Genomic DNA, 15,498 nt, shown 5'->3' on the forward strand with positions numbered 1-15,498 from the left:
CTCCAAGAAACATCACCTACCTCGCTTCCAACTTCGGCACATCCAAAGTGAAACCATCTTCGGCAACAGTCGCAGGCGACCATTTCATCCTCGGCATGATCCGGCCGGTTGCAGACCGCACAGTTGTAGCCAGTTACCTCGGTGTCATTTAGGTTAAAAACAGCTTTATTCATTTTTAAGTTTGTTCGGATTAATCACAAACCTTTTTTATAGCAGCCGTATTCGCGCAGCTTAAAACTTCAAGTATTATTTAATCATTAAATATTCAATCATTTAGTTCAGAATAATTCACTTACATGAATAGTTTCTCTTTTTTCTAATCCTAACTGCTTTCAGCTTTTCCTTCAATCACCGAAATCTGTATAAATTTAATCAAATTGGGTTTTTCTAAATTATATTCTTTTCTTATTTTTTACTTACAGGTACCGAACTGCAATGTACAGGGATACCACGAGGTGAGTCTTTGTACTTATCGTTTCAGAAACCACGGACTTCGTACAGCAAATATAATTCACCTATCGGACACAAAATGTTATAGTTGTAAACCGATTCACCCAAATATTATAACTCTGTTTTACTTACAATCTAAACGCATCGTTCGCTAAATACAGCTAAAATTCAACTGCCTTCAAACGCTTTAATTAATATAATTTCAATCCGAAAAACTTTTGAACCACTTTCATCAATTTTTACTTTTTGTTTACCATCTAACTCTTTCTATGTTCCCTTTTGACAATTATGATTTTCCGTTTCTCCCTTCCCAGCGACCTCTGATATTTCGAATCAAGATAGTGCACCAAACAGGTATGCGCAAAGTGCCCTGCGGTGCTTACAGTTAGCATGGATCTATTTGAAAATATAGCAACAAAAGAAGGGTGCCTGCAGAGAGAATTGGGCCCTAAACCCACATTGTATATTATTTGACCATGGCAGTAGATAATAAAGGTCGCCAAGTTAAGTACTAAAATTGATCACATTGTAGCTTAACTAAAAAGAAAATAATTGTATCCCAAGTTTCTGTGATATAATCACTGTAATACTGCTTTGGTGGAAAAGCCCCCGGACTACATCAAGGTACAGTATCATGCCGAGGGCATAACTTCACCAGAAAAATCTGATAATAAACTCATGAATACAATATCGCGACAACCCACAGAGAAATTACGAAAATTTTGACTAACCTCTTGAAATCGTGAACATCGTTTAATTGTCGGTTCTTTTAGTCGATATAACTAATCTCCACATTATGGTGTGAGGTCCATTATCCATGACCTCGGAAGCTTGGCCACAATTTTGGTAAAAGATCACCTTCTCGTGTTTCTTTTATTAAATAATGAACACATCTTGTTTCGTGTACTATGCCAGACTATTCTTAGTCATATTTCAATTTGCACAAGCGTTTTAAACTAATCAAAATGTCCAATCAAATAAGGGCAACAAAACTATAACAATTCTAGTAATTTTTTTTTTTTTGGGAAACTATGGTACATATGAGTGGCAAATTCCGAAGCTCGCTAGAGTTTGATTTTCTGCCGATAACCTCAAAGTTAATGCATTTAATTACTACTATTTGAGTTCGAATGGTTACAAATTATTAATACTCACTCACTATACAGTTAAACGGACTTCTTTACCAACCTGCAAAAAGAAAGAAAAATACAACCGATTAGTAATAGTGCTTTAGTTCTGAGCATAGGTAAATAATTCACAGACATCAACATAATTCAGAAGAGGTTTAAAACATGGGTGCTATATTGTATTTACTACATAAAAAGAGTTATTCAAAGGCGAATAAAGAGAAACTTGCAACCGCAGCAAGTGACAGTTAATCCTCTGTAAACGTAATTATATTCGTTGTAAAAATAGCCATCCCGGAGAACCACACCCCAAGCAAAAAAAGAAGATTTGCCGGATGGCAAAAAGAAAAGGTTTCCATCCGACTTGCTTTTTGCTGATTCCTGCGATGTGTTTAAATGGTGTCATCGGATTTGGTACGTCACGTCAAGCGATGACTCGATGAGATCAGTGTGTGACTCGTCCATTTTCCAGTTTCGTCTTACTTCGGGCACATCAGTTAGTCAGTCAGTCAGTACCTACCAACATACGCAGAGTTAACAAACGTTCGAGTGCGGATCGCGTTGAAGGGCCGCTCGAAAAACGAACCCAAGAGAACTGATGATTTCCAAGATGTTTTCTGGGCTTTTTTTCGAAACAGTAAACACGTACACATTTCGGCCATGTGTTGAAAACGATCCTATTCCAAGCACGGCACCAGATGCTGCTGCTTTCCGATCCGATACGATGAGGGTACTTGAAAAAAAGGGCTGCCGGTTGAACTAAGCCAGTAAAATGTGTACTTTCGAGGTCGGTTTTCGTTTTGGACCTCCAACCCAACCAACAGAGGAGGTTGTTTATTTAAATCATTCCGAATCCAATTCTGGGTTCGGTTTGTTCGACGAAAAATCTGTTCCAGTCAAATACGACTGGCTCAGGGGAACATATGTGTTGGGTAAATTGTTTTTGCTTCTCAATATCCCCCTCCTCGTCATCTCCCATCCATCGAAACATCCACGGACTCAATTACGTTCCGAAGAGCAGCACACAGTAATGAGTCCGTTGATTTACATAACAAAAAGAACTCAAACGAGGCAAATGTGTTTGAACGGAACAATATTGTGCATCGATCGAGGCAGAGCAAAACAAAAACAAACTGGCGTCCGCTGGTGAACAAATCCTAGGCGATCCTGGATTGCAGTCACGTAAGAGAGCAGATAATCCTAAGCGTATTAATAGTGCAGACCAGGGAAGAAGCCAACACAATGCAAGGTCTTCCCGAAGGTCACGTAAAGCGCCGAAAGAAAGCGGGTATGGGAACGCGTGCCAAACGATTTCTTCCGGTCCCTCTGTCAAAGTGCCAACCTCCGATTTCCATGTGGCAAGCGCCACATTCAGTGACCACATTATAAAAGAAGTAACATTCACTACATCATGTCGCTGAAATGTACACACAACACACAAAAGCAGTAAATAATTACAGGAGTCACGGCTTCCCGAGCAGAACGCACTTCATCACTAGTACTGCCTCTACACCCCGTCCTGCCGGACCATTCTGCCGATGGAACACTTCCGCGCTCTGGTAGTACCTCCCAATACCTTGTCTACGCCGGTTTTCTAATGGATGCAACGACGCACGCTGGCCGAATTAATGACTTGTTGTACACTTCCAGCTCGCGAGCACATTTGTTATGGTAGGTACATACCTAGAACAAGGGAGATTCAATTTTCTTGCTGCATATTAGCGAACCCATTTCTGTTTCATTCTCCTTTTGGTTTCAACGTCTTTTTTTTGCACTACGCCGTTGGATAGTGAGTGGGATCACGTGCCAACAACACGCGCGGATGGGACACACCCGGCTGTAGATACCGCCGACGCGCTACTATGCTTATGGTGATACAGTCGATGTAGGTATGTTTCTGGGATTTACGACGTAATATCGTTTAATGAGTTGGACTACAAGACATTTTACAACAATCAAGCACGGTTAGTGGAAAAATGATTATGCTACATGTGTGAAATAGACATAGAGTTCCTTGTTCTCATGCGGGTCAGAGTGTGGGTGGGAGACTTGATGTTACTTGTAGGAATCATTGGAGCAATTAACATTACTGATCACTCGCTACATCAGTTGTTTTAAGAGCAATATTGAAGGGAACATTTAATGTGTAGTAATTACTGTAAATTTCGTTTCATATTGTTATATATATATGTTTTTTTCGAGAGTTATCCTACTGAAGCTGTAGAGTTAGGCTTTCGGAAGGGCTCCCCGTCAGAATCGCATACTACAATTTGCAGACGAGACAGGCAATGTCGCCCACTAAAACACTGCTTTAGGCCAATTGTAGCGGGCCGTGATTCTGAATGTGATATTCATTGTACGGTTCAGGTATATGCGGGCGTAGGGACTCGCGATCGTGTGTATCATCGCGGATAGCTCGAGCATTTGTGCGTTAACGTGTTCGATCGCGTGTGCGTTTGTATGTCGCGTGTGCTAACGTGTATGTAACTTCGCGTGTATAAATTCTATTTTATAACCGTGTGCCTTTCGCATATTCGCGTGTTCTTGGATAATGGCGCGGACTGTGGATCTAATACTTTATTTTTGGTGTACGACTAAGATGCTAAAAGAGAGTGAGATCTTTCATATCGCTAGAGTTCCCGGAGATGTTGCCATGGAACGTGTTGTCTAGTGGATATGCGCTTTAATTTTCGATTGGTCCCACTGAATGTATGGACCTAAGTTATTAGGACAGAGAGTAAAGGTTTCCGGACGTGACCGATTCATGAGCGCGCGAAAACGGACGTTTGTAGGTATGTGCTAAAACGTTCATCTTATTACCGGGATGTTATTAAGTTTGCGCGATCGCGAACGTAGGTGTGCGTTGTAAATCGAGAAAGGCTTAAGCGTTCGTATGTTAACGTGTTTGTCACATGTGCTCGCGTTCATGTGACTTCGCGTGTACAAGACTGGATTTTGTAACTGTGTGGCCATTCCTATACACGCGTGCGTTCTTGGATGGTCACGCGGACCTTCATTCTGATAGATTTCGGTGTACAATTCACATTCTGACAGGGAGTAAGTTACCCCATATCACTAGAGTCCTCGGTCATGTCGCCATGTAACGTGGTCAGAGCTTTCTTTTTTTATTGATCCAATTGAAAGCATGGACCTAGCCTGCTAATATCAAGAATAGAAACATTCGGCAGTGACCGCTTCATGTTCGTGCTAGTGCGGGAGTTTTTAGGTTCACGCTTGAGACCGCGTTTGAAAATTTATAGGAACTGAGACATTCACTTTATCACCGGGATGTTATCATGTTTACGAGATTGCGGGTGTAGGTGCCGTGGATGGTCGTGAAGGGCTCAAGCATTTGTATATTAACGTGTTTGTCACGTGTATGTGACTTTGCGTGTATAATTTCGATTTTATAATGATGTAGTGTGTATTCTTGTTTGATCGCACGCGAACCGTGAGTCTGATGCTTAATTTTTAGTGTATGGTACAGATGGTAGAAGAGAATCCGTTTCTCCATATCACTAGAGTTCCAGGTCATGTCACCATTGCACAGTGGGACGAGCCCGGACTTAAGTCCATATATGAATGTTATGCGATATTCTCGCTAGTATTGTTCTCCTATCAGCTGAGTCATTAGAAACATTTTTGCGAGATTTTAAGTGTTTGTGTGTTTGAACGTAAAATGAATATTTGGCTGCTTTTTAAGGGCATAATTCGAGTGTTTTTTTGCATAATTAGACCATAGGAACTACATCCGGTTATTTTCATTTTTCAAAGAAATGGTTGATTTTATGCATTGTAATACTTCACCAAAATTATCCGTGTGATAAAATTACATCGTAAAATTGTCAAAAATAAGTCACTAGTTGGTTTAGTTAGTGTTTAGATAACTGTTTGTCATGAATTTTTATTGAATTCGAACTTCTAATACGATAACAACAACGACGCCCGTGAATGCCCGCGATCATACTATACTCATTCGAAAGCTTTTAATTTTCTCCTTAAAATGAGTATATACCAGTTTTGCGAAAACTTTCGATAAGCAGTCAAAATTTAAAAAAAAACCTGTAAATGGAGACGCATGGTTATTACTGATATTGAATTTGAATAATCACTGAATAGCTAGAACAATGACACGAATACATGCACAGCTTTTCAATATCATTGAGAGCATGATCTACAAGGGTTTTACTAGTGATCAAGAGTAAGGAGCCGAGTGGGAAGTATGTTTTTTAGATGGTAAAGTTATTAAAAATGTTTGGAAATCAGTAAATATTTTCAACCATCTGAAATAGGTTATAAAATGTTTCTACAACTATGTCTTGCTAACTTACGCAATAACTGTCAAATAGAGTGAATATAGTTGAGTTCTAGTCGTTTGGTGAGACTAATTTGATACGAATTTGCATAGCACTGATATAGCTTAAGGGTATGCGATACTATCCAAATAAAATAACACAATTTTTAAATGAACCATATACACGAAAAAAGGGTTTTGGATTTATTTTCATTTAATATATGAAATAAGCAATCTAAGTAACTTAAAACACACCTACGAAAAAAAAAAATCCTTAACCATCTTGTTGATTAGTGAATGTAATTAAACATTCCACTAAAACGCTCAAAATGTTTGTTTTGAAAATGATTAAAAATGTAATGTAAAAGCAAAATAGTGATTTCTGAAACCCCACAATTAGATGTCAATTAATTCGTTTCAATATGGAAAATAAATTTTAAAATTACTATTGAAAAAATCATTATAAAAGACAAAATACTTACTTTTGAGCCACTCTAATAAGCAGTAAAGTTAATTTCTATTTTTATAATCAAAATGGGAATTCAAAATTTCTTTAAAAAAAGTTTGAGCCTTCACAAACCTTTATTTTTTTGAGTCACCCTAACGTATAACGAAAATTTTTTACATGTGTTAATATCAAAAACGTTTTAGAATACGAAAATTAGTATACACAAATTTTAAGAGCGATTCCGAAAAAAAAATATTTTTGAGACACCCTAATGAACAGTGTTCACGATTGCGGGTGATTCGGGGAGATTGAAACGTCCGTTTAGCAGTCTTCACTGTAGACAGCTTTTAAGCTGGAATTTATTATTAGTTCATTATTATATATATATATAAAGAATTCACAAATCAATTTCACTCACGTTCAGTTTATCTCTTATTGAAGCCGCAATGGAACACTATTCGGAAGGTACTCGCGGTAGCAAACTGTGTGCCAATGAATCACCTGAACACCCAATCTATTGCGCGTTGTCGCAGTGACCGATCTTTTGTTGATCGAAGCTGTGGACACACTCGTGTTCTGTCTCGATACGGTTCTATTAAAAACAAATACAGATGGTGTAAGTTGGTTTCACTTCGTCAATCTCTCCTCTGGCACTCAACATTCTACATTTTACAGCACTCCGCTTACCGTAAAGATCCAGTAATCGTCGATCGCTGTCGTATTTCCCGCGCGCCTTTAGGGTCCACTTAGTGATGTACTCGAGCGGATTCTATGCCGAAAGAGGTTCACTTCGCATTATCTTCACCACGTTCTACCGTTCCTTTTCTCCAGTTTGTTTTGATTTTTACCGATGACAGTTGCCACAGTCAGAGTGCAATCGGAACTGCACTATCGTTTACAGTGTTGGCATATTGGCAGTTTTCAACAAATAGAAAACGTTTTTTTGAAATGTTTTAATATCAAAAACGAATTCAGAGTAATATCAAAAACGAATTCAGAGAAACTCAATAGGCTAGCCCTTGTGTCAATATACCTAGTCCCGCTGGTTAAAGTTAGTGATTTTTTTTTTGACAAATTAATCGAATTTTTGCTAAAATTTTCTTGAATATAGTTTCTTTAAAATAAATATCATGAAATTGCATCAGTGCCAAATTCCTGCGATGCCACAGAACTGATAGCAGTCTTCCCATATGCACATCGCACACAATGTTCGCTCTGGTTCTGTGCTCATATTAAATCCATACTTGGTGTACGAACTCAAACACGCTATTTCGTACCTAAACACGTGCACATGGTCGCCTGCATAACCGAACCCCATGCACGTACACGGTGTGCGTACACGTGGGTTTTAGGCACTAGTTTTCTTTCTCTCACTCTCATCATCACTAGCGTTGACTCTTTTTGCCTTGTGCGAATCGTTCTCGTGTACGCACCCGGTGTACGTACACGGATGTTTAAACTAGAGTTTGCACATCGTTCAAACCTGTACATCGAGACGAAGCATGTTTGAGGTTGAACGCGTGCGCGAAATTTTGTACACAGGTACACACTTGTCGATGTCCATGGAAAGTCTGACTGATAGTAGTGACAAGACGCCAGTTTAAGAAAAAAAAAATTGAAGTTTCTCTAAATCCACAAATCGCCTGCCAGATCCAAATTTTTTAGATATATAGTTATTTATTTACCATCGGATATTATAGTCGAAATGATTTGGGTGGGAAAAAGTGCGTTTGAGTTGGCCCTCGAATGGTCGTAAAAACGTAAGGTGAGATTTACAAAATCAAGTAAAAATACATGTCAGCTTGCTTATTACTAATACACAAAATAATCACGGTAACCGCACATATTTTCAAGGAGTCACCAAACTCAAAGGCACTGTCAGTACGAGAAAAGGTCCGAATCATTGAAGACATTGAAGTGGTTCATAGATTCCAAAAGATGTCAGATGGAACCTCAGCAATAATAATGCTGTATCTCGTGTTCTTCTCGCTACTCGGAAATCTAAGCGGGGCAGCAATTCAGGCGCATCATATTCTCCGTTTAAAATTTTCACCAAGGTAGTAACTTGCTGGATACTACGATGACATTCTAAAGTCTCCAGATGAAGTAGCTGACAACGGTAAATTTTGCGAAGTATACCAAGGCAAGCCCCTAGGAGCTAAGCTTTTGAACCTTTTCGGTACTCTTTCCAATTTTAAACATTACGTTAGGTGACGCGGATTCCAAACCGGCGAGACGAAATCGAGGATTGGTCGGACCAATGCGCAGTATGGACATATTAGACAGCACGGATCCGTAAAACTCCGTGAAATCTTCGAAATGAATCCCAACTGCCGATTTGATTTCACAGTCATGTTGGTCACATGAGTATTGAAGGACAGTTTGTGGTCAAGAATTACACCCAGTTCACAAACTTCATCGATAACTGGATCGTTCTTCCTATGAACGTCATTACTAAGCATTAGGCAATGTTCACCAATTTTAAATGAAATAACTAAAAAACAGTATGAACGCTATTAATTTGTTTTTGATTCTGATGTTTAGTTTCCAAGATATGAATGTTTGAATGCGTAAAAATGGCGTTTTTTGCAGTTTTTTTGAATTATCTGCCGAATATACAATATAGATTAACAATTTATATGTTTTTAGACAGCTTTAACGAATACATTTCGAGCAAGCTATAGATTGTTGAAATCGGACTATTATCAAAAGAGATATTTAACATTAAATGCGGGCGAAAGATTTTTATCATTTCCCATTGCCAGAAATATGACCAAAAACATGTAATCTATTATTAACGCCAAAACGGCTTATTTTAGGTCAATAGTATCTTCGGAGAATTTAATGGAGGCAATATGCCCTTTCTTTTGGTATTGTGCTCTTGCCGATTAATCCCCCTATGAGTGAGATATTTTCACAAATTTTCTTGGAAGTGTTAATATCGAAATGATGCCTTCAGCAAATTTGTAACTCTTACTTTTGCGAATAACTTTACTGAAGACTTCAAATATCTATTTTGAATACTTTAAAAGTTATAGCTTGTTGTTTGTGGATTACTCTTTGTCGCCTATTTATTGTTCAATATAGTAATAATCCATTGAAATAAGCCAAACATTATTTCGATAAAACGAGTTTTGTATTTCATTTTTCTTTCTACAACCACTAGAAACAGTCACCAAGTTGTCTGGAAGGAACTTGATAACTTATCAGTGCAAAAATGTTCATTTGTGCGAACCTTCTGACTGCAATTTTTCTAACTTATAACCATCGGATCGATCTGAAACATATCGGAAAATGAAAAGCGAAATAAATAACTCCAAACAACGGCGTAGCCAAGAGAAGGTTTTGGGGTTTAACACCATACAACCCCTCCCCCCAATACACCCAAAAAAATATTGGATTGAAGTTTAAAATTTATTGATGCAGACTGATTTAATTTAATATTACAATAATAATTATCTGATCCGTAGATTGATAACCTGTTGTTGTAAACATCATGAGGACTTTTGATAAATTGTCGGAATGGGGTCCTGATATGTAACTGATCTTTTGGTCTTAATTTCACAGTTATCTAATAGTATCAATATCAAATTCCTGAAAACATTCCAATAGAAAATTCCAGAGTTCTGTAATCAATCATAATCCTTAGATTTATTTTCAAATTGAGCTCGTTTTTGTAGAGATGTTTTGTAATGAGGGTCTTTATTTAATAGGAAGCGAAGTTAAAATTGATTTAATGTCTATGAAACATAGAACTGCTCACCAAAAAATGCATAACTTTCAACATTTGCTAAAAATGTTTTTGCCTTTCTCATTCACTCTAAAATTCGGCAATCTAATCTCGACCCGGAGGACCGAGTGCCATATGCCAATCGACTGAGTTCGTCGAGATCGGAAAATGTCTGTGTGTGTATGTATGTGTGTATATGGAAAAAAAATGTGACCTCTGTTTCTCAGAGATGGCTGGACCGATTTGCACAAATTTAGTCTCAAATGAAAGGTACAACCTTCCCATCGGCTGATATTGATTTTTTACATTTCTTATCGACTCAGCTCGACGATTTGGGACAATGTCTGTGTGTGTGTGTGTGTGTGTCTGTGTGTGTGTATGTAACGAACAAATTCTCATTCGTGTTTCTCAGCAATGGCTGAACCGATCTTATCCAAACCAATTATAAACGAAAGAACTAAAAAACAGTATGAACGCTATTAATTTGTTTTTGATTCCGATGTTTAGTTTCCAAGATATGAATGTTTGAATGCGGTAAAATGGCGTTTTTTGCAGTTTTTTTAAATTATCTGTCGAAATTGACAATATAGATTAACAATTTATATGTTTTTAGATAGCTTTAACGAATACCTTTGGAACAAGCTATAGATTCTTGAAATCGGACTATTATCAAAAGAGATATTAAACATTAAATGCGGAAGAAAATTTTTATCATTTCCCATTGACAGAAATATGACCAAAAACATGTAATCTATTATTAACGCCAAAACGGCTTATTTTAGGTCAATAGTATCTTCGGAGAATATAATGGAGGCAATATGCCCTTTCTTTTGGTATTGTGCTTTTGCTGATTAATCACCCTATGAGTGAGATATTTTCACAAATTTTCTTGGAAGTGATTATATCGAAATGATGCCTTCAGCAAATTTGTAGCTCTTACTTTTGCGAATAACTTTACTGAAGACTTCAAATATCTATTTTGAATACTTTAAAAGTTATGGCTTGTTGTTTGTGGATTACTCTTTGTCGCCTATTTATTGATCAATATAGTAATAATCCATTGAAATAAGTCAAACATTATTTCGATAAAACCAATTTTGTATTTCATTTTTGTATCTACAACCGCTAGAAATAATCACCGAACACTTCCAAGTTGTCTGGAAGGAACTTGATAACTTATCAGTGCAAAAATGTTCATTTGTGCGAACCTTCTGACTGCAATTTTTCTAACTTATAACCATCGGATCGATCTGAAACATATCGGAAAATGAGAAGCGAAATAAATAACTCCAAGCAATGGCGTAGCCAAGAGAAGGTTTTGGGGTTTAACACCATACAACCATCGCCCCCCTCCCACCACAAAAAAAAAAATATTGAATTGAAGTTGAAAATTTATTGATGCAGACTGATTTAATTCAATATTACAATAACAATTATCTGATCCGTAGTTTGATGACCTGTTATTGTAAACATCATGAGGACTTTTGATAAATTGTCGGAATGGGGTCCTCCTGATATGTAACTGATCTATTGGTCTTGATTTCACAGTTATCTAATAGCATCAATATCAAATTCCTGCCTGAAAACATTCCAATAGAAAATTCCAGAGTACTGTAATCAATCATAATCCTCAGATTTATTTTCAAATTGAGCTAGTTTTTGTAGAGATGTACTGTAATAAGGGTCTTTATTTAATAGGAAGCGAAGTTAAAATTGATTTAACGTCTATGAAACATAGAACAGCTCACCAAGAAAAATGCATAACTTTCAACATTTGCTAAAAATGTTTTTGCCTTTCTCATTCACTCTAAAATTCATCAATCTAATCCCGACCCGGAGGGCCGAGTGTCATATACCAATCGACTGAGTTCGTCGAGATCTGAAAATGTCTGTGTGTATGTGTGTATGTGGAATAAAATGTGACCTCTGTTTCTCAGAGATGGCTGGACCGATTTGCACAAAGCTAGTCTCAAATGAAAGGTACAACCTTCCCATCGGCTGCTATTGAATTTTTTATTGATTGGACTTCCGGTTCCGGGGTTACGAGTTGAAGAGTGCAATCACGCAGCAAATTCCCATATAAACTGAAATGAAAAATTTTCAAAATCAAATTTTTCTTTTTGATGCCAAATGACTTTAAAATGCATGAAACATTGAGATGTTTGACAAAAATTGACTTTATTAGACTTAGGTACATTTTTGCCTTTCTCATATAGAAAGGTTATGCAATCACTCTAAAAATCTTCAATTATACCGGCCCGAGGGGGGTATGCAGTGAGGGGTTGCCACTTTAAAATTAAAACTGGTTTAAAATTTCTTAACAAGTTGAAAAATTTCGGCAAAACCTGGACCTCCCGGATCTTTCTTCATGATCTGCCGCTGGTTTCAAGCGATGTTTCAGTTTCACATAGTATCTCAAGATCGTGGCTGTCGATCCATTGTATGTATGTGCAAATCGTACTAAACATGTAATATTCATTTCCACCATTGTATTGAACATAACCAGCCATGGAATCGTAGTCTGGACAAATGAGAAAAGCACAATTGCACCACTAGGTGGATTAAAACAGGTTTTTATTTTGGGAATGCGTCGAGTTGAAACGAAAACGTAATATGATTAATAACGAGGATAACACTTTCCGAATGTAGAGAGAAATTTATGAAAAATGACGATTTCCATTCGACTCTAGCAGGTTCTGATCGATTTTGATGAGCATTTGATTTTTGTTGTATGACCAATTATATGTATAGGTCAAATGCTCAAAAACGGTAATTTAAGGTCAAGATAGCATCATTCTGAAACCGCCAATTTCGGAGGTTTAGTATTTTCGATGAGTTTTACAAACGTTAAACAGCGCATCATTTGATAAAATAATTTTGACGGTATATCGTCCAACAAGTATTTATGGTGAATTTTCTCAGGTTATGACTACAATAAAGTCTCAAGAATTTCGCTAAAGACACGAACTCTGTCACTATTTTCTGAAAAAATAGTTCTGCATAATTTTAAAACTTCAAAAATTACGGTTTCGGAATTATGCCGTTTGGACAGTAAGATCGATTTTCACCAAACCCCCACCAAACCGAATTTCTGGCTACGCCGCTGATTTCAAGTAAGTAAAAACTAAGTCGTTCTACACTCGTTCACAAGAAACTTCTTCGAATGCTGAATATATATTATAATACATTGAAACCCCGATTTTATCAGTCAAATATGAACATATGTTTGATGGGCTCTAGCAGACGAACAAGACTGAATTCGAGTAAATCCTTTCTTGAGCATGTTTTCCTTATCATGAAGATGGAAATATGCAAAAATAAAAAGTTCATCATAATCAGAAATAGTTATTAGACTACATCAAGGGACGGGAAGAATATTTTAACAGCTTCAGTTTATTATAAAGAAAAAAAAATTGCCCGATTTAGTCAATGTTTGTCATCCTAAAATACACCATGAGATTGATAAAAATGGGTCTTTATTGTATGTATTATTCACTGTGTTTCACATTAATAGGTACAGTTCATTTTTGGGGATTTTTAGGTAGCATTCAAGGGGTTATTTTAGACTTCTTCCAAAATTTGGCGCACCTATTCCAATTCGTATACCAATTCATTGGTATACTTAAGGGTTTATATGTTGCAGATAGAGAAAATACTGAAATTTTTAGCTTTTTTTTCCTACACAATATTACGAAAGCTTATTAAACAATTTTTCTTAATAAATTTGTGAAAATTATAAACTATTTGAAATTTTTTAATAGTTTTATTTTTTATTTAACCGTGTTTTTTTAATAAATAGTGACCATCGCTTCTTAACGTAGTCTATTTTTCATGGCTTGCGGTGAGCACGATCTCTCGAATTGCTGAACTGAAAATTATGTAATAGAAACTAATTTTTAGTATTCTTTACAGATTTAACTCGCCGCGCAGATAGTTCTGAATTAGACCCGCTGGTGCCCTTAATCGATTTCGCTAGATTTTCAGAGCACTGTGCACCCAGTGCATTAACGCAAGTGACGGAAGGTTATCGAAAAGTTTCGTGAAAATGAAAATTCCAGTAATTATGATTTTCCCAAACGGTTCGTTTTCGAGAGGTTTTTATTTGTTCTTTGGCATTAGGATTAGCGATAATAATTCAAATCAAGGATACTACTGGGAAGTCACCTTTAGAAAAGTCGATGTCGAACTGAAATTTGGAATTTTTTTGCCCACTACACCAGACGCCCCCCTTAATGAAGTCATAGGTGTGTTTCGACTTCGTCTCATCAGAAACCGACACCGACCTATTGCCGGAATAATTTAGCGCCGGTTTTACTCTAAATCAAAAAAAGGGAAACCCAATATGTGTTTCGTTCCAAACAGGATGTCCCGTTCGAGCAGAAGTTCTGTGATGTCTGTTATGTCTCATCGGTATAATAGAACTGCTGCTCAAACGGCACATCATGTTTGACCAGTCGTGACTTTGTTATACGGTTTGTACTGTTGTTCGAGCTACGCTGTTTTGCAGATTTGGCCAACTTACCTGCTTTAAGTAAGAAAATTTCATCACAAAAAAAACTTTAATTGATTTTAGTAGCTTTAGCAAACAATTCTCTACAGGTTTTGTGAGAGCCAGTTTAGGGATAGTTTAAGGACCGGTATTTGTCAGATCGGCGAAGTTCGCAGGTGGCAAGCATTCCCCACAGGGAAACTTAAGCACACAGAGTATATGCCATTTCATCATGTACCGGATAAGGGTAAGGATTGGGAAGGGATAAACTAAAAATAATCAGTTGCTAAAACATTTTTAGAGAATGAAGCCAAAAATGAAAGCAATTTCAAAATGGTAAATTACTAATGCCGTTTTTCTATTGATCAACTTTAGGGTAGTAGATTTCATTGTTGTTACTTTTTCCAACAGAAGTAGGAATGAAAAATGTCCAGGAGCCTGCTCTATTGCTAGACATTGCATCTCCAGTGCAATCTACTGCCCCGTGGTATTGCGATGAAAAACTGCATAAATTACGCCAAACACTGCAACTACGTATCTCGGATCACAATACAAAGAATATCTGTTCTAAAAACTCGAGTTTTTTACCTTTTCAATGTCATCAGCTTGCTAACTTACCCATTCCTAGTAGTTCAGAGCAGAATGATCACATTTAGAACGAAAACATTCCATCGACTGTAACTGAGTTACTTGTCGATGCCCCAGAATATTTTCGGTAGATATTTGGATATATTATTGGAATGAAACAAGCTTTCACATCTAACTTATTTGGTTTTAGGTACAAACCAATAAAACGCTTTTAAATAACATTAAAACGGTATGATATTTTGATCGGTTTTCAACACAGATTTACAAGAAAAAAGTCGGATCGCGAAGGGAGTCTGATTACATATCCACAGGCCTTTGCGTTTATCGCTCATATGAGTAAATATGAATCCAAAAAATTCTTCACATTGACTA

At 37.0% G+C, this 15,498-nt stretch overlaps 1 protein-coding gene across 3 annotated transcripts in view; it reads right to left on the minus strand.

Annotated features, from left to right (window-relative positions):
• LOC131685173 (spectrin beta chain, non-erythrocytic 1) overlaps window positions 1-15,498 on the minus strand; it is a 418,083-nt gene that overhangs the window by 176,137 nt on the left and 226,448 nt on the right. The window lies entirely within an intron of this gene.

The sequence above is a fragment of the Topomyia yanbarensis genome, chromosome 2 (genome assembly GCF_030247195.1).
Source record: "Topomyia yanbarensis strain Yona2022 chromosome 2, ASM3024719v1, whole genome shotgun sequence".
In the NCBI taxonomy this organism is placed as follows: Eukaryota; Metazoa; Arthropoda; class Insecta; order Diptera; family Culicidae; genus Topomyia; species Topomyia yanbarensis.